Below are 17,375 nucleotides of genomic sequence, written 5' to 3'. Positions count from 1 at the left end.
ATACTTTCTACCCAGGTGATTCCTTCATCGCAATCGCGGAATTTGCATCGCGATCACGAAGCACAAAAATGGATTGTCCCTCAACTTACCTTCGCGATTGCATAAACCTCCACGCATTCCCGAACCTCAGCCACCCAGACCTACGCTATCGCAACCTGCTTCACGCAGTCACATAGAGCAACCACCTCCACTTAACACCAGCTCACTTCCTTCTACGGGAACGCGACCCTGGCCACGCGTTCGCGAAGCACAACATCTCACACATACGCGATCGCGACCTCATCTCTGCGATCACGTAGAACAACTCCACCTCAGTCCCAATTAAGCCTATGTGATCGCGAACTCCTCTACGCGATCGCAAAGAGCAAAATATCTACAACAGAATACCAGCAAAACTACTAACTCTTCAAGTCCAAAAATGTCCCGTTGGGCATCCGAAACATACCCGAGGCCTTCGGGACCTCAACGAAACATGCCAACATATCCCATAACATTATTCAAACTTGTTCCAACCTTCGGAACACTCAAAACAATGTCAAAACATCAAATCACCCTCGGATTCAAACCTAAGAACTTCCAAACTTCCCAATTCCGCAATAGATCCAAAAACCTATCAAACCTCATCCGAATGACCTCAAATTTTACATACACAACACAAATGACACAATGGACCTATTCAAATTTCTGGAATTCCAATCCGACCCCGATATCAAATTTTAGCTGTGAACGCTGGTTCATTTTTTGTCAGCTCTTCGCATCAAGGCGGGACATGCAAAGCTTGTGACTTCAATCATATCTTGGGAAGTTCGCATCTTTTCTCCGCTTCTACACTTAGAGTTCAACTTCTTTTCTTGTTCTTCCTTTCTTTTATTTGGGTTGAGACTTCTTCTTTTGGTCATCTCAAACCTCGTGCCTCATGGTGGAAACCTGTTCAGGCACAAAAGTAAACGAACGAACAAAATTTTCTGCTCCGGATTTCACTAGAAATATTTTGTGAGTTATTTGTAAGAAAAATCTAAACTATTTCTTTATTGAAAGCAATAAACTCAGTATTGTGTATCCTTGGGAAAAGGAAATTAGGGAGTGGAGCCCTATATTTATAATGAAATCAACTAGGGAGTGGAGACACTATGTTGGAAAAGAGACTAGGGAGTGGAGACCCTATATCTAAACTAAAATCAACTAGGGAGTGGAGACCCTATGTTGGAAAAGTGACTAGGAAGTGGAGACCCTACGTCTAAAATAACTTTAACTACGGAGTGAAGAACCTATATTGGAAAAGTGACTAGGGAGTGGAGACTCTATGTCTAAAATAAATTCAACTAAGGAGTGGAGACCCTATTATGGAAAAGTGACTAGGGAGTGGAGACCCTACGTCTAAAATAACTTCAACTAGGGAGTCAAGACCCTATATTGGAAAACTGACTAGGGAGTGGACCCTATGTCTAAAATAAATTCAACTAAGGAGTGTAGACCCTATGATAGAAAAGTGACTAGGGAGTAGAGACCCTATGTCTAAAATAACTTCAACAGCCGAGTGGGGACCCTATGTTGGAAAAGTGACTAGGGAGTGGAGACCCTATATCTAAAATAAAATCAACAAGGGAGTGGAGACCCTATGTTGGAAAAGCAGACTAGGGAGCGGAGACCCTACACCTAAAATAACTTCAACTAGGGAGTGGAGACCCTATGCCTAAAAATAAAATCAACTAGGGAGTGGAGACCCTATATTGGAAAAGTAGACTAGGGAGTGGAGACCCTATGACTAAAATGAAATCAACTAAGGAGTGGAGACCCTATGTTAGAAAAGCGACTAAGGAGTGGAGACTCTATGTCTAAAATAAAATCAACAAGGGAGTGGAGACCCTATGTTGGAAAAGCAGACTAGGGAGTGGAGACCCTATGTCTAAAATAATATCAACTAGGGAGTGGAGATACTAAGTTGGAAAACCAGACTAGGGAGTGGAGACCCTAAGTTGGATAGTGACTAAGGAGTGGAGACCCTATGTCTAAAATAAAATCAACTAGGGAGTGGGGACCATATGTTGGAAAAGTGACTAGGGAGTGGAGACCCTATATCTAAAATAACTTCAACTAGGGAGTGGAGACCCTATGTTGGAAAAGCGACTAGGGAGTGGAGACCTTATGTCTAAAATAAAATCAACTAGGGAGTGGAGACCCTATGTTGGAAAAGCAGACAAGGGAGTGGAGACCCTATGCCTAAAATAACTTCAATTAGGGAGTGGAGACCCTATGTTGGAAAATCAGACTAGGGAGTGGAGACCCTATGCCTGAAAATAAAATCAACTAGGGAGTGGAGACCCTATGTTGGAAAAACAGACTAGAGAGTGGAGACTCTATGCCTAAAATAAAATCAACTAGGGAGTGGAGGCCCTATGTTGGAAAAGCAACTAGGGAGTGCAAACCCTATGTCTAAAATAAAATCAACTAAGGAGTGGAGACCCTATGTTGGAAAAGCAGACTAGGGAGTGAAGACCCTATGTCTAAAATAAAATCAACTAGGGGGTGGAGACCCTATGTCTAAAATAACTTTAACTAGGGAGTGAGGATCCTATGTTGGAATAGTGACTAGGGAGTGGAGACCTTATGTCTAAAATAACTTCAACTAGGGAGTGGAGACCCTATGTTGGAAAAGCAACTAGTGAGTGGGGACCCTATGTCTAAAATAAAACCAATTAGGGAGTGGTGACCCTATGTTGGAAAAGCAAACTAAGGAGTGGAGACTCTATGCCTAAAATAACTTCAATTAGGGAGTGGAGACCCTATGTTAGAAAAGCAGACTAGGGAGTGGAGACCCTATGCCTAAAAATAAAATCAACTAGGGAGTGAAGACCCTATGTTGGAAAAACATACTAGGGAGTGGAGACCCTATGCCTAAAATAAAATCAACTACGGAATGGAGACCCTATGTTGGAAAAAGCGACTAGGGAGTGGAGACCCTATGTCTAAAATAAAATCAACTAGGGAGTGGAGACGCTATATTGGAAAAGCAGAATAGGGAGTGGAGACCCTATGTCTAAAATAAAATCAACTAGGGCGTGGAGACCCTATGTTGGAAACGCAGACTAGGGAGTGGAGACCCTATGCCTAAAATAAAATTAACTACGGAGTAGAGACCCTATGTTGGAAAAGCGACTAGGGAGTGGAGACCCTATGTCTAAAATAAAATCAATTAGGGAGTGGAGACCCTATGTTGGAAAAGCAGACTAGGGAGTGGAGACCCTATGTCTAAAATAAAATCAACTAGGGAATGGAGATGCTATGTTGGAAAACTAGACTAGGGAGTGGAGACCCTATATTAGAAAAGTGACTAAGGAGTGAAGACTCTATGTCTAAAATAAAATCAACTTGGGAGTGAGGACCCTATGTTGGAAAAGTGACTAGGGAGTGGAGACCCTATGTTTAAAATAACTTCAACTAGGGAGTGGAGACCTTGTGTTGGAAAAGCGACTAGGGAGTGGAGACCCTATGTCTAAAAATAAAATCAACTAGGGATTGGAGACCCTATGTTGGAAAAGTAGACTAGGGAGTGGAGACCCAATGCCGAAAATAAAATCAACTACGGAGTGGAGACCATATGTTGGAAAAGCGACTAGGGAATGGAGACCTTATATCTATAATAAAATCAACTAGGGGGTGGAGATCCTATGTTGGAAAAGCAGACTAGGGAGAGGAGACCCTATGTCTAATATAAAATCAACTAGGGAGTGGAGACCATATGTTGGAAAAGCAGACTAGGGAGTCAAGACCCTATGTCTAAAATAAATTCAACTAGGGAGTGAAGACCTTATATTGGAAAACTGACTAGGGAGTGGAGACCCTATGTCTAAAGTAACTTCAACTAGGGAGTGGGATGTCACGACCCCGGTTCACTCTCCGTGAACCATCGTGACAGCACCTAGTCTACACAACTAGGTAAGCCTAACAATGCGAAATATAACAATAATTGCAGAAGAAATAATTAAAAATGAAATAGTAAAATAAACCAGTGTTTAAGGTGCCGCTCGGCACATACAATAACAACTCTCGAAGCTAACAATAATTCCCAAAACCCAGAATCTCACAAATCACAATCTAAGGGATACATAAGAAGCTCTAACTTCGGAAAAGGTCTAAACAAAGGAAAATACTAAAAGGGCTATACTAATTACAGAAAGATAGGAAGGGATTCCTCGGTCTGCGGACGTAGCAGATATACCTCGAAGTCTCTACAAAAACGCCTCCTTCCAAGGCTGACAGAACTGAATGGGAGTACCTGGATCTGCACAACAAAAATGTGCAGAAGAGCAACATGAGCACACCACTGCGGTGCCCAGTAAGTATCAAGACTAACCTCAGTAGAGTAGTGACGAGGAACAGTCAAGACACCTACCGGTCTAATAAACAGTACAATTATAGGAGCAACAGAACATGGTATATATTTATATAAAGACTGTATGAAATGACTAACAATGCTACACTCACAATAAAGGAAGAGAACAACAAGTAGCAACGAATATACTAAGAGTAATGACACATAAGAGCGAGCAAGAATACAACCCAAGTTCTAAAGTCACAATACAGTAAAGGAAAAACAAAACAATAACTCAGATCCTATGACAATGCTCACATCAGGCCTTATCCAAAAATTTCCACGAAATACTAAATCTCGGACAAATTACAACTCACGAGTCCCAGTACCTGAAATCTAACACTTGGCATCCTGTGCCCCCATCAGTCTCATGGACATACTGACAACTCACTTGCTAACTAGGGCAACTTTCGCATATACAATAAGTAAACGATGGAGTACGTCTATACTTAGCAAAATCAGGAGGTCTTCACATCCAATAGGAGTGCTCAACTACGTGTATGCTTGTGCAAGTGCTTTAACAAGATTTTTACCAGCTAATAAACGTAAGAAGAAGAATGGGCAGCACATACGATGTCTCCCCACAACTTGCATGAGATAAAGCTCATACAGGTGCGCAACCCACAATCACAATATTAAACAAAAATGCCTCCACAGGCCGTCACAAATCCTTACAATCAACCCCCGACATAGTCCACCTTGTTCCGCCACGTGTGCAAATAACAACATAATAAGTGCCGCCTTGTTTCGCCACACGTGCATCATAATGTTCCCACCTTATTTCGCCACATGCGCAACCCACATATAAGCATATAAACATATTCCGCCTTGTTACACCGCATGTGCAATATATATCAATAGTAGCATTAGCATGGCAGAAACCTCGTGCGACCCGCAACAACAACCGCATGGCAGAAACCTCGTGCACCACAATATCAACCACCGCACGACAGAAACCTCGTGCATCAACACCACAAGTACAACAACAACAATGACAATATATACAAGAGCACGATAAATGAATCAACTCAGGAACTTTCGTTCACCAGGGGACGATAAAACTAGCTCACCAGAAATAACCGCAATAGAGAATACTAAGCGTAATAAGAACAACTCAACAAGGGAGGAAATAATATGAAGCAACGATCCCATAACATGTAGTTCAACAACAAGGAAGTTAACATGAATCAAATAATTTCAAATAAGGATGTGTCAACTAAACACAGAATACCTACACTTTTTTAAGGTTGGGCAAGTTACGAGGAATGTACAACAATTTCAATTAAGGATTAGCAGCGGAAAGATAATCGTAACCTCAGTTAAGAAAATATTTACATGAGTGATAATAATGATTTCCAAAAAAGACAAGCAGTTATGAAAGATAACGTGACAATAGAGAAGGTAAAGATCTCCAGTTAAGCAAAGTAAGAGTCAATTAGGCAATAAGAATGAACCATAAAGCAATTAATTTCCATGTAAAACATGTAGAGGTGAAACTAGTAACAGGGAATTCAATCATATCAAAAACAACTTCATACTCAGTGAATATAAGGACCTAAAAACCTAAAAAAAGCCAATTTTTCCACAAATAAGTCCGAGCATGCACTCGTCACCTCTCGTACACGGATTACAATCAACAGAGAAGACTCAAATCCTAAGGGGAAGTCCCCCACACAAAGTTAGGCAAGATACTTACCTCGAACCGGCTCAAAATCAATTAGAAATCACATTCTTTCCACGAGTACTCGACTCCAAATGGCCCAAATCTATTCAATTTAATTTCATAATATAAACAATGCTTCAAGTAACTGATTCTACAATTAAATTCTAAGCTAATACACGAAATTATGTAAAATGACCAAAATGCTCCTCGGGCCCACGCCTCGGAATCAGATAAAATTTATATTTTCAGAACCCTCACACTCTCACGAGTCTAACCATATCAAAATTATCCCAATCTAATGTCACATACCCAATCAAAACCCAATCTCTAGGTCTAAGAACTTTTTCCCCAATTTCTACCCAAAATTCCGAAATTAAAGGATGAATTTAAGAGAAGATTCATGGAAATTAGTCTAAACCGAGTAAGAATCACTTACCCAAGTTGCCTAGGTTAAAATCCCTCCAAAAATCGCCAAGCACCGAGCTCTAGAAGTCAAAATATGGTGAAAATAGTGAAACCCTCGACTTTGGGATATATTCCGCCTGCCTAGATATTTGTGCATCGCGATCGCGGGAGAAGAGTCATGATCGCGTAGAAGAAATTTTAAAGCTGCCCAGGTTTCTCTTCGCGAATGCGATTATGAGTTCGTGAACGCGGAGAAGAAAAATGCGAGGCTTCGTGATCGCGAAGGGAGAGACGCGAACGCGAAGAAGAAGAATGCAGGGCTTCGCGAACGCGAAGAGAAAGATGCGAACACAAAGAAGGATTTCGAGGTGGTCAGCAATAATGCATCGGGAACACGATAGGCTGTTCGCGATCACGAAGAAGGATATCAGAAGCAACAAAACAGCAGTTCCAAACTGGGGGAAAATGATCCGTAGCCCATCCGAAACACACCCAAGGCTCCTAGGACCCCATCTAATCACACAAACAAGCCATATAACCTAACACGGACTCGCTCGAGGTTTCAAATAACATAAAACAACACCGAAACAACAAATAAACAATAAATCGAACTTATGAACTTTCAAATCTTCAAATTTCTAAACTCGTGCCGAAACCTACCAAATCAATCCGGAATGACTCCAAATTTTGCAGACAAGTCCAAAATGACATAACGGAGCTTCTCTAACTCTCGGAATCACATTCCGACCCCGATATCACAAAAGTCAACTATGGGTCAAACTTCTTCATTTTCAAAACTTCAACTTTTTCCAACTTTGGCCGAAATGCCTCAATTTACCCTACGGACCTCCAAATCTGAATCCGGACGCGCGCCAAAGTCCAAAATTACCATACGAAGTTGTTGAGATCATCCACGACCAATTCCGGGGCCGTTTACCCAAAAGTCCAATTCCAGTCAAATTTTCACCGTTCAAACTTCCAAAACTAGATTCCTTCTTCCAATTTGACTCTAAACCATCCGTTAACTGAATTCCACCATGCACGCAAGTCGATACTCATACTCTGAAGCTGTTTCAGGCCTTACGCCGCTTAACGGAGCTTAAATTTCTCAAAACGACCGGTCAAGTCGTTACATCCTCCCCCTCTTAAAACCAATGTTCATCCTCGAACGTGCTAAGATTTTCCTCGATGTCCTCAAGTCACTTAATGCACACTTCCAACATACACTCGCGGGTGATCCCGCGTCACCCTATTCCACATAGACCTGACGACATCATCTCAACTGAAATTTAGCCTTCCTAGCAATACCAATAAGCCTTAGAACCAGAATTCTCACCTCCCATCCATTTCCAAAAGGCCTGATTCTAAATCCATACTCGGTATCAATTTCAACCTACTACTTCAATTCATGCCAACACTCATAAGGTACAACCACACAACATGACACATCACACATAGGCCCACCATACATTCCTGATAACAATACGTGCTCGAAATCAAATCCACACCGGTCATAAGCCTCATATTCAATAGGAACTCTTTTCAAACCTCCACAGCACTGGCGATGATATAATAACCACGAAAGCCACATAACTACACACCCGAATCACCAAATCTCAGCTAATACCAACGGGCACACACCCTACAAGCTAAAACTCAAGAAGCATAGAAGGAAATTGACTGAATATGGGAAGGGAAACACATAAGGAAACTATCAAGCAAGTCAGACAAGCACCAATTTTTCTATCAACACTAATCTACAAAACAATCTAATTAGAAGGAATTAGATCATATAAAAGAATCACAATAATCTTATACTAATATAACTCTCACCGCGGTACACAACTCGGTCTCAACACATCAAATCACCTGAAATCACGAGGGTCCCGCCCTCAACTATGAATCACAAGTAGGGTACACATCAAGCCATCTAGAAACTCTCACTAGATCAATTCCGTCAACAAAATTACAACACGGACTGGCTCCCACACCGGTGGAGCATAAAAATCACAACTCGTAACCAAGAATACTCAGAAATTACATCAAACCTACCGAAACGGACAACATGAATTTACTACTAGTCTCATAACTCCCGACAACGGCTAGAAACAAACGATAGACACAGCTATCACTCATAGAACCTCCCAATAGGATAATCACATTAACAGAGTGCAAATCATGAAACGCACCCATAAATGGAACAACAAATAAGGGAACTCATCCCGATAAGCAGAATTTTAATGAACTACAGATAGTGCCCCTCTATAACCAACCGAATTCATACCTGAATGACATTCAGCTAGCGCACCGGCCTCAATCCTACTATATGAAACACATCAACGAGCTGGGCCTCCCCCTCTTGGGTTCCCTCCACTCACCTGAATACCTCGCTGTGATACATCGGTCCGAAGTCTGGGACAATCTCTCTGTTGCTAGTATCTCCACACTCAAAGCACCCTCTCTACTGACGTGGCGGTGGGAACTGTGCAGTATGTGTACTCCGAGACCCATGAACACCTGAGTCACCAAGAAAAGCCTGAAGTGCGAACTGAACTTGCTGACCCGCAAAACCTCTACCATGATGCACCCTGCCTCCTAAATAAGGACCAGTATATCTCCCTGGTCTACGAGGTCTCCTCGCCTCCTCAAACTCTCTCTCTCTTGATCTCGTCTGCCCTCTCTCTCGTGACCCCGCTTGTCCTCTCTCTCCCTAGCATGCATACCCTCTATTCTCCTAGCAATGTTTGCCACCTGCTGATAAGAAATATCCATCTCCAACTCACGAGCCATGCTAGACCTGATGCTGGGAATAAGCCCCTTGATGAACCGGCAAACCTTATCGCGAACAGTAGAAACCAAGGCTGGGGCATGCCTAGTCAAGCTGGTGTAACAGACAGCAAACTCCGAGATGGCCGTAGTACCCTAGCGCAAATGCTCAAACTCCGCGCACCATGCATCCCTAAGGCTCTGAGGGACAAACTCTCTCAAGAACGTATCTGAAAATTGGGTCCAAGTCAGGGAAGCTGCCTCGTCTGGACTGTCTAACTCATAGGTGCACCACCAATCATAGGCGGCTCATCGAAGCTGGAAAGTAGTGAAAGAAACCCCGCTCGATCCTGAGATACCCATAGTACGGAGAATGCGGTAGCACTCATCAAGAAATCCCAGAGCATCCTCCGATGCTAGACCACTGAACTCAGGAGGCTTGTACATCTTAAACCTCTTAAGCCTCAGCTGCTCCTGCACGGAAGTCGCTACCATGACCTCAGGCTAAACTGGCACTATAGGCGGTGCAGGAATAATCTCATGGACCTACTCGACATACACTCACTGCTCAGGAGTGCGGGCGGCGGGAGTCTGTGCTCCTCCCCCGTCCTGGGATGTGGCTGCAGCAAGGGGAAGCAACCCCACCTGAGCCAAAGTAATGTACATGCTCATGAACTATGCCAAAGTATCCTGAAGGGCTAGAGTAGTAGTACCAGTAGGCATGTCAGGTGCCTGGGCTCCGGCTGGATCTGTTGGTGGTACCTCGACGGCAGCTCGCGCAGGTGCTCTAGCTGCATCACGTGCACGTCCTCGGCCTCTACCCCCGCCTTGGCCTCTGACAGCTGCAGTAGGGGGTACGGGTGACTGAACACCTCGGGTAGTATGTGTCCTCACCATTTGTGAGAGAGTAGAAGACGGAGGTTTAGGATTGTGATGACAAAAATCTCGCACGACAGGGAAATCAAATGAAGTGGAATTTTCCTAACGATTACATAGCCTCTCGTAGATAAGTACAGCCGTCTCTGATTCGTGACTCCTACGAACCTAGAGCTCTGATACCAACTTGTTACGACCTCGGTTCGCCCTCCGTGAACCATCGTGATGGCACCTAGCCTCTATGACTAGGTAAGCCTAACAATGTAGAATATAACAATAATTGCGAAAAAAATAATTAGAAACGAAATAGTAAAATAAAATACTGTTTAAAGTTCCACTCGGCACATACAATAACAACTCTCGAAGCTAACAACAATTCCCAAAACACGGAATCTCACAAATCACAAGCTAAGGGATACATAAGAAGCTCTAACTCCGGAAAAGGTCTAAACAAAGGAAAATACTGAAAGGGCTATACTTATTACAGAAAGATAGGAAGGGACTCCTTGGTCTGGGGACGTAGCAGATATACCTCAAAGTCTCTACAGAAACGCCTCCTTCCAAGGCTGACGAACTGAGTGGGAGTACCTGGATCTGCACAACAAAAATATGCAGAAGAGCAGCATGAGCATACCACAGCGGTGGTAGTAAATATCAAGACTAACCTCGGTAGAGTAGTGACGAGGAACAGTCAAGACACCTACCCGTCTAATAACAGTACAATTATAGGAACAACGGAACATGGTATATATTTATATAAAGACTGTACGAAATGACTAGCAATGCTACACTCACAATAAAGGAAGAGAACAACAAGTAGCAAAGAATATACTAAGAGTAATGACACATAAGAGCGAGCAAGAACACAACCCAAGTTCTAAAGTCACAATCCAGTAAAGGAAAAACAAAACAATAACTCAGATCCTACGACAGTGCTCACATCATGTCTTATCCAACAATTTCCACGAAATAATAAATCTCGGACAAATTACAACTCACAATTCCCAGTACCTGAAATCTAACACTTGGCATCCTATGCCCCCATTAGCCTCATGGACATACTGACAACTCACTTGCTAACTAGGGCCACTCTCGCATATATAATAAGTAAACGATGGCGTACGTCTATACTTAGCAACAACAAGGAAGTTAACATGAATCAAATAATTTCAAATAAGGATGTGTCAACTAAACATAGAATACCTACACTTTTTTTAAGGTTGGGCAAGTTACGAGGAATGTACAACAATTTCAATTAAGGATTAGCAGCGGAAAGATAATCGTAACCTCAGTTAAGACTTAATATTTACATGAGTGATAATAATGATTTCCAACAAAGATAAGCAGTTATGAAAAATAATGTGACAATAGAGAAGGTAAAGATCTCCAGTTATGCAAAGTAAGAGTCAATTAGGCAATAAGAATGAACCATAAAGCAATTAATTTCCATGTAAAACATGTAGAGGTGAAACTAGTAACAGGGATTCAATCATATCAAGAACAACTTTTTATTCAGTAAATATAAGGACCTAAGAACCTAAAAAAAAGCCAATTTTTCCACAAATAAGTCTGAGCACGCACTCGTCACCTCGCGTACACGGATTACAATCAACAGAAAAGACTTAAATCCTAAGGGGAAGTCCCCCACATAAGGTTAGGCAAAATACTTACCTCGAACTGGTTCAAAATCAACTAGAAATCACATTCTTGCGACGAGTACTCGACTCCAAATTTCCCAAATCTATTCAATTCAATTCTAAGCTAATACGCGAAATTATGTAAAATGACCAAAACGCCCCTCGGGCCCACGCCTCAGAATCGGATAAAATTTATATTTTCAGAACCCTCACACTCTCACGAGTCTAACCATATCAAAATTATCCCAATCCATTTTAAAATACCCAATCAAAACCCAATCTCTAGGTCTAAGAATTTTTTCCCCAATTTCTACCCAAAATTCCAAATTAAAGGATGAATTTAAGAGATGATTCATGGAAATTAGTCTAAACAGAGTAAATATCACATACCCAAGTCGCCCTGGTGAAAATCCCTCCAAAAATCGCCAAGCACCGAGCTCTAGAAGTCAAAATATGGTGAAAATGGTGAAACTCTCGACTTTGGGATATATTCTGTGTGCCCAGGTATTTGTGCATCGCGATCGCGGGAGAAGAGTCGCGATCGCGTAGAAGAAATTTTAAAGCTGCCCAAGTTGCTCTTCACGAACGCGATTATGAACTCACCATCGCGGAGAAGAAAAATGCGATGCTTCGCGATCGCGAAGGGGGAGACGCGAATGCGAAGAAGAAGAATGCAGGGCTTCGCGAACGCGAAGAAGGATTTCGAGGTGGTCAGCAACAATGCATCGCGAACACGAGAGGCTATTCGCGATCGTGAAGAAGGATATCAGAAGCAGCAAAACAACAGTTCCAAACTGGGGAAAATGATCCATAGCCCATCCGAAACACACCCGAGGCTCCCGGGACCCCGTCTAATCACACAAACAAGTCATATAATCTAACACGGACTCGCTCGAGGTTTCAAATCACATAAAACAACACTGAAACAACGAATCAAACCATAAATCAAACTTATGAACTTTCAAATCTTCAAATTTCTAAACTCGTGTCGAAACCTACCAAATCAATCCGGAATGACGCCAAATTTTACAGACAAGTCCAAAATGACATAATGGAGTTTCTCCAACTCTAGAAATCGTATTCCGACGCCAATATCTCAAAAGTCAACTGTGGGTCAAACTTCTTCATTTTCCAAAAATTCAACTTTTTCAAACTTTCGCCGAAATGCCTCAATTTACCCTACGGACCTCCAAATCTGAATCCGGACACGCGCCTAAGTCCAAAATTACCATACGAAGCTATTGAGATCATCCACGACCCATTCCGTGGCCGTTTACCCAAAAGTCCATTTCCGGTCAAATTTTCACCGTTCAAACTTCCAAAACTAGATTCATTCTTCCAATTTGACTCTAAACCATCCGTTAACTAAATTCCACCATGCACGCAAGTCGATACTCGTATTTTGAAGCTATTTCAGGCCTTATGCCGCTGAACGGAGTTTAAATTTCTCAAAACGACCAGTCGGGTCATTACATGGGGACCCTATATTGGAAAAGTGACTAGGGAGTGGAGACCCTATGTCTAAAATAACTTCAACTAGAGAGTGGAGACCCTATGTCGGAAAAGCGACTAGGGAATGGAGACCATATGTCTAAAATAAAATCAACTAGGGAGTGAAGACCCTATGTCAGAAAAGCGAACTAGGGAGTGGAGACTCTATGCCTAAAATAAAATCAACTAGGGAGTGGAGACCCTATGTCGGAAAAGAAGACTAGGGAATGGATACCCTATGCCTAAAATAAAATCAACTAGGGAGTGGAGACCCTATTTCGGAAAAGCAGACTAGGGAGTGTAGACCTTACGCCTAAAATAAAATCAACTAGGGAGTGAAGACCCTATGTTGGAAAAAACGTAACTAGAGATTGGGGACCCTAGGCTACCATGTTTTTTAATTTTATTCTCTTTTTTTATTATTTTATTTAACAAAAATGAGTAAGAATGGAGGAAATAATTTGGAAGAGACTTCCTTTTTGGATTGATTATTGCTGCAAAACTGTTTCTAGCCCTTGCGCAGTTTTTTTTGGTTGCACCTGCTTCTTGCAAGGTTGCTTTGGATTGCACCTGTTTCATATTTTCAAACAAAGAACAATTGTTACTTTGAAACGGTGGTTGGTTTTGTGGCCTTGATTGTTTTTATCTCGGCCCAACTCTGTCGATGAAAACCTCAATTGCTTGCTGGCTTTCTGGAGATCGATCTCTCTTCTAAACCCAAGAATCTTGACTTTCCAAAATTTCACATGATGGTTCGCTCGTGTGGGGCTTTGGCCTATTTATCTTATTTTGCCTTTATGGGCACTTGACTTTGGATTTCTTTCCTTTTCAATAATTTTGACTCTAAATCATCAGCCAGTTGAGATCGACTTGATGCACCTGCGGAGGCTGTGTGCTTTTTTACACATTTGCTTGTGTCAAACGAATATCCTGTAAATCAATCTTGCCATCCTTTCTTTGTCTTAGTTCCGGAATAGAGTTAGACCGAAAGGGATTCAAAGAAAAATAATCTATGGACAGCATATTCGCAGAAGGATTGCCTACGTATCATGATACCGCACGAATCAGATCTTGTGTAGTTCGGGAAGATCGAAAATGGAGTAAATAAACTAACTTTTTTTTTTGGTTGGTTAAAATTTTTGAAAGAAATCTTTAAAAGAAGAAAGGAAATATTTTTTTTGATTTTGATTTTTGTTTTGTTTTGAAAGAAAGACTTCTAAAAATTCATTTGCATTTGATTTGAACTTTGACAATTTTAAAAGTAAAAAGAAAATATTTTTGTTTAAATTTTTATTTATTTTTTCTCTTTTTCTAAAGAAGAAAGAAAATATTTTTTGATTTTGGATGTTGCCTTTTAATTTTTGAAAGAGGGGCTTTTAAGAAAACGTTTTGGATTTCTGAGTTTTTATTTATTTACAAAAGTACTTCTAAAGAAAAGTGAAAATATTTTTGGACTTCAATCAATTTTGTTTTTTGAAAGAGAGACTTTTAAACAAGGAAAAGTTTTTTTTTACTTCGTTGTTTTTGAATTTTTTAGAAATATACTAGGGAGTGGAGACCCTATGTTGGAAAAACGACTAGGAACTGGAGACCCTATGTCTAAAATAAAATCAACCAGGGAGTGAAGACCCTATGTTGGAAAAGCAGACTAGGGAACGGAGACCCTATGCCTAAAATAACTACAATTAGGGAGTGAAGATCCTATGTTGGAAAAGCAGACTAGGGAGTGAAGACCCTATGCTTAAAAATAAAATCAACTGGGGAGTGGAGACCCTATGTTGGAAAAGCAGACTAGGGAGTGGAGACCCTATGCCTAAAATAAAATCAACTACGGAGTCGAGGCCATATGTTGGAAAAGCGACGAGGGAGTGGAGACCCTATGTCTAAAATAAAATCAACTAGGGAGAGGAGACCCTATGTTGGAAAAGAAGACTAGGGAGTGGAGACCCTATGTCTAAAATAAAATCAACTAGGGAGTTGAGACCCTATGTTGGAAAAGCAGACTAGGGAGTGGAGACCCTATGTCTAAAATAAAATCAACTAGGGAGTGGAGACCCTATGTTGGAAAAGCAGACTAGAGAGTGGAGACCATATATCTAAACTAAACTCAACTAGGAAGTGGAGACCCTATTTTGGAAAATTAGATTAGGAGTGGAGACCCTATGCCTAAAATAAATTCAACTAGGGAGTGGAGACACTATGTTGGAAAACTGACGAGGGAGTGGAGACCCTATGTGTAAAATAACTTCAACTAGGGAGTGTGGACCCTATGTTGGAAAAGTGACTAGGGAGTGGAGACATTACGTTTAAAATAACTTCAACTAAAGAGTGGAGACCCTATGTTGGAAAAACGACTAGGGAGTGGAGACCCCATGTCTAAAATAAAATCAACTAGGGAGAGGAGACCCTATGTTGGAAAATAAGACTAGGGAGTGGAGACCCTATGTCTAAAATAAAATCAACTAGGGAGTTGAGACCCTATGTTGGAAAAGCAGACTAGGGAGTGGAGACCCTATGTCTAAAATAAAATCAACTAGGGAGTGGAGACCCTATGTTGGAAAAGCAGACTAGAGAGTGGAGACCATATATCTAAACTAAACTCAACTAGGAAGTGGAGACCCTATTTTGGAAAATCAGATTAGGAGTGGAGACCCTATGTCTAAAATAAATTCAACTAGGGAGTGGAGACACTATGTTGGAAAACTGACGAGGGAGTGGAGACCCTATGTGTAAAATAACTTCAACTAGGGAGTGTGGACCCTATGTTGGAAAAGTGACTAGGGAGTGGAGACCCTACGTTTAAAATAACTTCAACTAAAGAGTGGAGACCCTATGTTGGAAAAACGACTAGGGAGTGGAGACCCCATGTCTAAAATAAAATCAACTAGGGAGTGGAGACCCTATGTTGGAAAAGCAAACTAGGGAGTGGAGACCCTATGCCTAAAATAAAATCAACTAGGGAGTGGAGACCCTATGTCGGAAAAACAGACTAGGAAATGAAGACCCTATGCCTAAAATAAAATCAACTAGGGAGTGAAGACCCTATGTTGGAAAAGCAGACTAGGGAGTGTAGACCCTACGCTTAAAATAAAATCAACTAGGGAGTGGAGACCCTATGTTGGAAAAAACGTAACTAGAGATTGGGGACCCTTGGCTACCATGTTTTTGAATTTTCTTCTCTTTTTTTTATTATTTTATTTAACAAAAAAGGAGTATGAATGCAGGAAAGAATTTGGAAGAGACTTCCTTTTTGGATTTATTATTGCTGCAAAACTGTTTCTAGCCCTTGCGCGGTTTCTTTTGGTTGCACCTGCTTCTTGCAAGGTTGCTTTGGATTGCACCTGTTTCATGTTTTCAAACAAAGAACAATTGTTAGTTTGAAACGGTGGTTGGTTTAGTGGCCTTGATTGTTTTGATCTCTCCCCAACTCTTTCGATGAAAACCTCAATTGCTCGCTGGCTTTCTGGAGATCGATCTCTCTTCTAAACCCAAGAATCTTGACTTTCCAAAATTTCACATGATGGTTCGCTCGTGTGGGGCTTTGGCATATTTATCTTATTTTGCCTTTATGGGCACTTGACTTTGGATTTCTTGCCTTTTTAGTCGAGATCGACTTGATGCACTTGTTGAGGCTGCGTGCTTTTTTACACATTAGCTCGTATCAAACGAAAACCCTGTAAATCAATCTTGTCATACCTTCTTTGACTCAGTTCCGGAATACAGTTAGACCGAAAGGGACTCAAAGAAAAATAAACAATGGACAGGATAATGAATTTAAATGAGAGGTATCCCTTTCGGGGAGAAGAAAGAAGGACTTATGAGGAATGCAAGCGAACTTCAATGAACATGACATGCCTTTTGGATTGGATGCCTGATCTGTGTAAACCGTCCAACTATTAGAAATTCATCACAACTTTGCCTTGAAACCGAGAACCTTGCTGGGACTCTGTCGATGCCGATGGTTGTGAGGATCCTCTTTTCGATCAGGGACGCCCTTTGCGAGTTTTCACGAGCTGACCTCTCTCATTTCTCTTCTCACCATCGCCTTATAGTGCTCTTTGCTAGTTTTCACTAACAAGACTCTCTCATTTGAATTTCTCTGCCTACTGTCGCCTCACAGTGCCCGTGTGGGTTTTCACCAATAAGATTCTCTCATTTCATTTCT

Source organism: Nicotiana sylvestris, chromosome 5 (assembly GCF_000393655.2).
Source record: "Nicotiana sylvestris chromosome 5, ASM39365v2, whole genome shotgun sequence".
In the NCBI taxonomy this organism is placed as follows: Eukaryota; Viridiplantae; Streptophyta; class Magnoliopsida; order Solanales; family Solanaceae; genus Nicotiana; species Nicotiana sylvestris.
This window is presented reverse-complemented; position numbering follows the sequence as displayed.